General features: G+C 40.9%; 1 protein-coding gene across 1 annotated transcript in view; it reads right to left on the bottom strand.

The window, feature by feature from the left end:
- Positions 1–3,578, bottom strand: part of LOC109855709 (monocarboxylate transporter 4-like) — a 72,852-nt gene extending 69,274 nt beyond the window's left edge. The window contains exon 1 of the mRNA XM_020430232.1: positions 2,898–3,578. The gene's annotated coding sequence lies outside the window, so the exon portion shown is untranslated. The remainder of the gene's footprint in view (positions 1–2,897) is intronic.
- Positions 3,579–7,365: the final 3,787 nt, after the last annotated feature.

Here is a 7,365-nt window from a genome sequence, read left to right as displayed (position 1 = left end):
GAGAGAGAGAGAGAGAGAGAGAGAGAGAGAGAGAGAGAGAGAGAAAGAGAAAGAGAAAGAGAGAGAGATTCTCTTTGTAAACAAACTCGTTTCATATAAGGTCAACCAGTTTAGTACTCTATTGAGCTCCTCGACGAAAACAGAAACTTCTATATTTTAAACTAATAGCTTAAACTAGAAGCTGGATTTTCGAACAAATAAGGATTTTAAGAAATTTCCGTTTGTCGTAGATACTTTCAAAATCGCGTTTCACACACACAAAATTAATACATGAGAATAATTAATACACGTATAATTCTTATTTCCGAGATGTGTAATTTCACAAGGGTTTCAATTCCGGTTTTTTAATGAGAATTTAATTTAATTTCAATAAAATATAAACGTTACCAATTGATAAATATATATACGCACAACCGACGAAATACCAATGTAATAATAAAATTATGTATAACAATACCAAAATCCGTGGACAAGAATTTCAGCCGATAGCGTGCTTAAACGTCCGAAATCAAGTCTCGTTAGACCTCGACATACCAGTCTGACCGTATCTTCAGACATCAGTCGGGAAACGTTTCAATATTACACTGTCATTCCGCGAATGCGTCGGAGAGAGACTGAAAGGGTTAAGGGTTATGCTCTATCCCACCCCCGCCCCCCTCCCCCGTGAACTATGAATTATGGTTGTCAGAGGTAGACGGTGGGAGAGGAGAGTGAAGGAATTCGCTATCAGCCCCGGTGAAATATACATATGGAGATGGAAACTATGTTCACTAATTCATGCGGCAGTAACCGTTGCTCCATATTTTACATTCCATGAAAATGTATTTGTCTGTTTGCGCAATGGTAACCATCGCGGTGGAACAGATATTTCGGGGTTGCTTTGAAGCGATTCGCGCAACGACGACGACGACGACGCGACGTACCGCTGAGCACAATGTAAACACATACGGGGGTGCTGCTTTGTCGTATTCATACATATGTACATACATATGTATACACACACACACACACACACATACACGCATAAGCACGCACATTTGACTGCGATTTCACATATGCTGGCATTGGGCTTTTCAGCCAATCCGCGCGCGATCAAACGTCGTCGCGCTTTATCGAGCTTCCGCCAATCGGCGAGGTGGCGTATACGAACCCGAATTGATTATGCACACAAATCGCGTAATACGCGTCGGGAGAGACACGCGTTTCTGAGAAGAAAATCTCCGATTCGTGTCAATGTTACGAAGTGTTTGCTTTCTTTATGGCTCTTGTGTGCGTGAAGATAAAAGCGCATTTGATCAAACGGCTGGTAGCTCGAGGTGTTAAGAGTGATTGCGCCTGAGAGAATTGTGCATCGAAAACTCTGCATCTTGATACTCTCTTGTGTGTGCACAACGTTATCTGATAATTGCACTGTTTTTATTATTTCTTTTTTCTTTTTTGGTACATAAGATTTCTTAAAATAATATTTAACAGACATAACATTACGAAGAATTGGCGTCAAAATACAGAATTTGCATGCGGAGCGCGAGACCAAGTTTTTGACGATATTACACGTCTCGAATATTCGAAGTCGAATATAAACTCGATGTACGGCAGAAAATTATTTCGAACAAAAGCTCGCAAGCTCCGTAAAAAAGTTGCTTTTTATATTTTACCGGCAGCTCATTAGCAGATAATTCGAGCGTTTTATTATGTAAAAACCATATGTACATATAGAATCACAAAATATTTGCTTCAATCTCGTTGAAGCGAATATTTTGTGATTGTAACGAATCTACGTGTTGAAATGAGAATCACATGTGTGGGAAAAGCTTCGGCATCGTGTCAATACATTTGATATTAATCAAGCTATTATCAATTTTTTGCGGTATATCATATAATTCTCATTTATATTTAATAACGGCAACATTTTCAAAAAACAAAATGTACGAATATTTTATCAAACACGCTTACATTCGTGCGTATAATTGATTGTGTAAACGCGCGACAAACTCGAAATCAGCAAATGACCCGTGAGCGAGTGTGTTCCGAAAATGATCGATTAATAATTACCTCGCACTGTAATAAACAGAAAGCAAATGAACGTGCAAAATGTTCCGGCGCATTTTGAAATATACATTATTATTCAAACGCGCATGAAAAGTTTATTTAAAAAAAAAAAAAAAAAAAAAAAAAACTGCTTCTGCTTTTGAGGGATTAATATTTATTAATTTGTATATACACGCGCGAGTGTAATATAGCGCATCAAATATTACATCCGTTTTGAAGGCTATATTTATTATAGCCGTCTCCGCCGCATTTCCGAGCAATTTAAATTTCCATATTGCCTGGAAAATATCTCGATTGGCGGAATTATGCAAATCAATAAAAAAAAAAAAAAAAAAAACGCGCCAGGTTAAAATTATCACGCAAAAGCGATCGATTAATAATAACCTTGTGCGTCGGAGCATAAAGCGCACGTAAAACGAGCGCATCAAACGTATTCGCCGTGAGAAATATACTGAGAGAATTAGAAGCCATCTTTCTTACATATAGCCCGATATCATTCTCTCTCTCTCTCTCTCTTTTTCTCTAAAAGCAGCGTCGTGTACACAATGTGAACTTGTATTAAGTGGTCAGCGCTCGTTATGGTTTAACGCGGCTTTGCTTGTTTTTTTTTTGTTTTTTGTTTATTTGAAAAAAAAAAAAATCCTAATCGCATCGACGCACTCGGCGCGCCGTCCGAATTATCGCGCGCGTCAAGCAACAAGCAAAAAAAAATATGGCTTCCGAATCGCCGCGGGAAACAAAACTCTCGCGAGATCTCATTTATTTCAAGAAGAACAATCCCCGTGCGAATTGTTGCACGAACGAGTTTTCGGAAACTCATTCAAGCTTGTAACACACACGGCGCTTACCTCCCATCGAGAAGATCCCCCGGTTCCTGATGCTCTATATCTGCGATCTCTCGATGATCGCCGGTTTCGACAGCCGGCAGCGATATTCGGTCTCGAGGAACTCCTCGAATTTCTACACTGTTGCACAGTCCCCGCACACGTCGCGCAGGGTGGGAAAGCGGCGGAGAATCTTCTCCGAACGCGACCTTGACTCCTCGCGAGATTAACTGTGGCGCGAATGAGGACAAAAGCTGCTGCTTTTTCGTGCCCGCGCGGTTCGTAACGAACGCGAAGTGTCGCGAATACGCGACGGACAATCGGCGAGAGTTCACGAAGCGCGTGGCCGAGCGTGTGTGTGTGTTGTGTGTGTGTGTGTGTGTGTGTGCATGTCCGAACTGAAGTTGTCCGCGTATCACGCGAGGATGACGACGACGACGACGGCGACGACGACGACGACGACGACGACGACGATAACGACACAGGTGGTTGTTCACGCCGATTGCCTGTCGGTTCTCTTCTCTATGCGCGAATTTACGCGATTTCGTATTCGCACTCCAGAGTTTATCGTGAGAAAAAAAAAATATACGCGATGATACTCTCTGCGTTTGTCGTGAAACCAAAAATGATTATTTTGTGTTTTTTCTATCGTATAATTTTATTTTTTGGTTGTTGCACCGAATGACCAACTCGATCGACCAACCGGGCCAAGAGCCGCCGCGCGACTGAAACACCTCTCTCTGCTTCTCACGCAGCATCCCATCCCGCGCGCCTACCTACCACCCCCGCCGGTACATCCGCACCCTCTGCCGTTCCCCGCGCGCGCGACGCGAGACTCTCTCTCTCTTTTCAACCCTCTTCCCACCCCTGGACGCCGCGCGGTGGCATCCAACCACCTTCATCTCTCCGTCATCACCGTGTCCTTGCTGCGCGTCGCCCCGCATCTACTTTCTTTCCCGCGTCGCTTCTACAGTGGTTTTAGTAGATTGATTTATTTACATAATGAAGATATTTTTGCTTTAATATATAATATAATATATGTAACATATATCGTAGCGTCGTGATATATGACGCTTTCAACTTTCCAGAAGCTCGAAAACACTTTTTTTCACATTTGTATTGAGATACTTTTATTTTTTTTCGATATTTATAAACCAAATATTTTTTACATTGAATAACAAGTTCGCGATAGGTAGCACGCACAGACGCGGGAACGTTTGTGTCCTTTACACGTGAAAGGTCGCGCCAATAATGCGACTCAATAATATCTGAACAACGATCGCGAAGGTTGAAAACTCGATATCGTCTCGATATTGACATTTGGAAACGAATATCGAATAGGAACTATCGATACATCGGAAATATGTTTGTGTGTGTGTGTGGATAAAGATATTAGTTTTATTTCTCTCTGTATTGCAAAATCTTTTTTTATTCTTCGTAAATTAATATATTCCTAATCATTGTTTTTTTGTCAAATAAATGTACAAATGACACACAAAAGGGCGGATTTTCGTGCGGCAAGCGTGCGCGACACACAATTCACAAATACTGGCTATCCTATTTATTAAGTTATGAGAGAATGCGATTATGTGTGTGGAAGCGGGGAAATTGAGTTTGCGAATGAATTGGCGCAAGTTGGAAAACTCGCGTCTCAAAGGAAGTATAGTGATTAGATGTAACGCTAACTATTCCCAGGCGAGCGCGAGTTAGAACCGAATTGCGCTCAACAGTAGGAATTAGTTCGCAAGCAGCAGGCTTAACAATCCCGCGCTATCCTTTTCTACTAGACCATGATCTCATCTGTGACATAGACGGGGGCGGAATAATTGGATTAGAATTTATCGGGGGGTTGGTTCTCGAGAGGGCAGGTCGAAATGAGTGGAAGTGAGTTACGGGAGTGACTTTTTAACTTAAAATAGGATTCATCTATTCTGCGATCCCATTCACCCTCTCTCCTCCCCTCCCTCGCGACCGCGCTCTCACACCCACCCTCTATATATCTGTCGATCTAATAACGACTGAATTACTTCATCAATTTATGCAAACTACTTTTCTTGTAAGGATGGAATGAGAAAACAGACATTACAGAAATCCGTGAGCGGAATCTGTGTTTCACGATAATAATAATAAAATGGAAAGAATATGGCTTTATCGGTGTATTTTTCTTTTTCTTTTTTTTTCTTTTCTTTTCTTAATGTATATCGCGATAAATTTGTACGTCTACCATACTATCGACAAAATCAACTTCCATCAATTCGCATTGCATTATTGTTATTATTATTATTATTCGTGTTATATATTTTCTGAAACGGAATAAAAAAAACTCTTGAGAAAAAACGGAGAATGCAAGTTTCAAAATTTTGTTCGACGAGATGGATTATTTTGCTGAAAAAAAAATCGCGCGACACACAAGTTGAAGAAATGACGCTCTTTAAATTTTATATATCTTAGAATATATTTTTTCTTCTTCTGCTTTCTTGATAAAACTCAAAGAAAAACGCAAGTGCACTTTCTTGCACTCACTTTGCGATGTCAATCCAGCTGCCGATTTCTATTCAGCTTTACGATAAATTCGTGCTTCTTTCACGGATCTTTCTGCAAATACCAATTCCGATACCGATACCAACGTGCAAGAAACGCGCAACATCGCTTGTATACGGAAACGACTTTCTATACACAAAAGTTTATATACTTTTTTCTCTCTTTCTCTCTCTCTCTCTACAAAAGTATTATTTGTTCCTGCAAAAAATAATTGGTTACAAATTATGCGTTCTATATATTTATTTATTTATATTTTACACACAAACATAAAGTAGATACAAAGTATTTTTTTTTATAGTTTAATTTAGTTTTTTTTTTTTTTTTATTTGCCTGCTTGTCATTGTTTTCTCAATGGCTATTTTATTGGCAGCTTGCAGAGATGCTGATAACAAACTGTTGCACTTTCCGACACACTCGGGCCACACCATCAGCCATGAACTTTTCGTTGACTTGTGCTACGTGACTAACCCGGTTTCGCCGGGCAAAGTATTTACGTATCCGTGCTAAAACAAAAGAACTTTTTTGTCGTGCACTTACCCGCGTGTGTACCCGTCTATCTCCATCGTGTCAAAAGAACGGACGCGATCGATCCTGGGAACCGCGAGTATAATGCCAGCCTCTTTTTTCTTGCGATGCATTGTTTGACCATCGCACATTCCCGACATGTATATAGTACATTGCGCGGCTTTTGAGAAATACACAGAGATATATCACCGCTGATTCCGCGCGCTTCACAACTATCATCACTCCCTTTGTGATTACATCTTTTAGACATAATTGCAAATTCTGAGAGCGCGCAATGATACGACAGATTAAATCGATCCGATGTGACTTGATAAAAAAAAACTTCGAATTCTCAGCGAAAACTTTGAACAATCGAAACACACCGCGTTCGGAAAATTTGACAATTTTGGAAACGCGTGCGATCTGAGAAAAATTATGAAATTTTGTTTTTTTTTTCGCAAAAATCATCGCGAAAATTTAATTACATCTATATAGATTATCTGCGATCGTGCGATCGTCTAATCTCAAGGATTTTGATGAATTTTTCGCGTCTTTGATTTTGAGACGGGAGAACCGCGGGGACTAAAAATATTTCCGATCACACCTTTTGCAGGGCGCACGTGCCTTGCACACTACGTGCCGACATTGTGTCGGAAAAACTATTTTGACGTTACATACAACGGCTGGCGCGAGATATGAGATAAAGTCGTTCCCTCCTACTAGGTGTATAGAATTTTAATTTTCAATATCGGGCCGATACACCGCGCGGGGTATCGGTTTTTCAAATACACAACACGCGCTGCACAAGATTTCTTCGTATATACACAGTGTGCTTTATTGTGAACGTGTCCTTGACAGAGACATTAATCCAGTCAACTCGACTACACCACTTTAGGGTTGACTTTTACGTGTTTTAACAAAGACACGGTTTCGCAATGACGAAATGTTACAAGCTTTTTTTTTCCGCGAGGAAGAAATCCAGACAACACGCGCGGAAAATATTTCGTCCAAAGGACATTTGTGAAAAACTTGTTGTCTGTGATGTGAAAAAGAAAAGACAAATTATCTTTAAATGTCTTTTTTGCAAAAACACAACCAGAGAGAGTCCTGAGAGATTTGCTAATCGACGGCGCGTTAAATGACCACAAGTCGCCGATTTCACCGGTCGCAAAATAGCGAGAAGTCGTTGGCGCGTTTACATATATCCAGGTCGTTAAGCATCTTCGCGATGTTCTCTTGCTAAAATGTTACTAAGCTTTTTGCGCAATTTGCCGCAGCTAGTTACTGAAGCCGTCGAGATGAGCAACACGCAGGCCAGGAAGAAGAAGGTCGCACAATCGAGCGATCGGGACCCGACGACGGCGGCGTCGTCGCACCGCCTGTGTGACATAATTTTCTTCTAGACCTGACGACACAACGCGCGCGCAGCGAGAGAGAAGCCAAAAGA

Source organism: Pseudomyrmex gracilis, unplaced genomic scaffold, assembly GCF_002006095.1.
Source record: "Pseudomyrmex gracilis isolate BER0280 unplaced genomic scaffold, ASM200609v1 scaffold_96, whole genome shotgun sequence".
Classification (NCBI taxonomy): domain Eukaryota; kingdom Metazoa; phylum Arthropoda; class Insecta; order Hymenoptera; family Formicidae; genus Pseudomyrmex; species Pseudomyrmex gracilis.
Note: the sequence above shows the minus strand (reverse complement) of the source record. Positions and strands in the feature narration are given on the sequence as shown.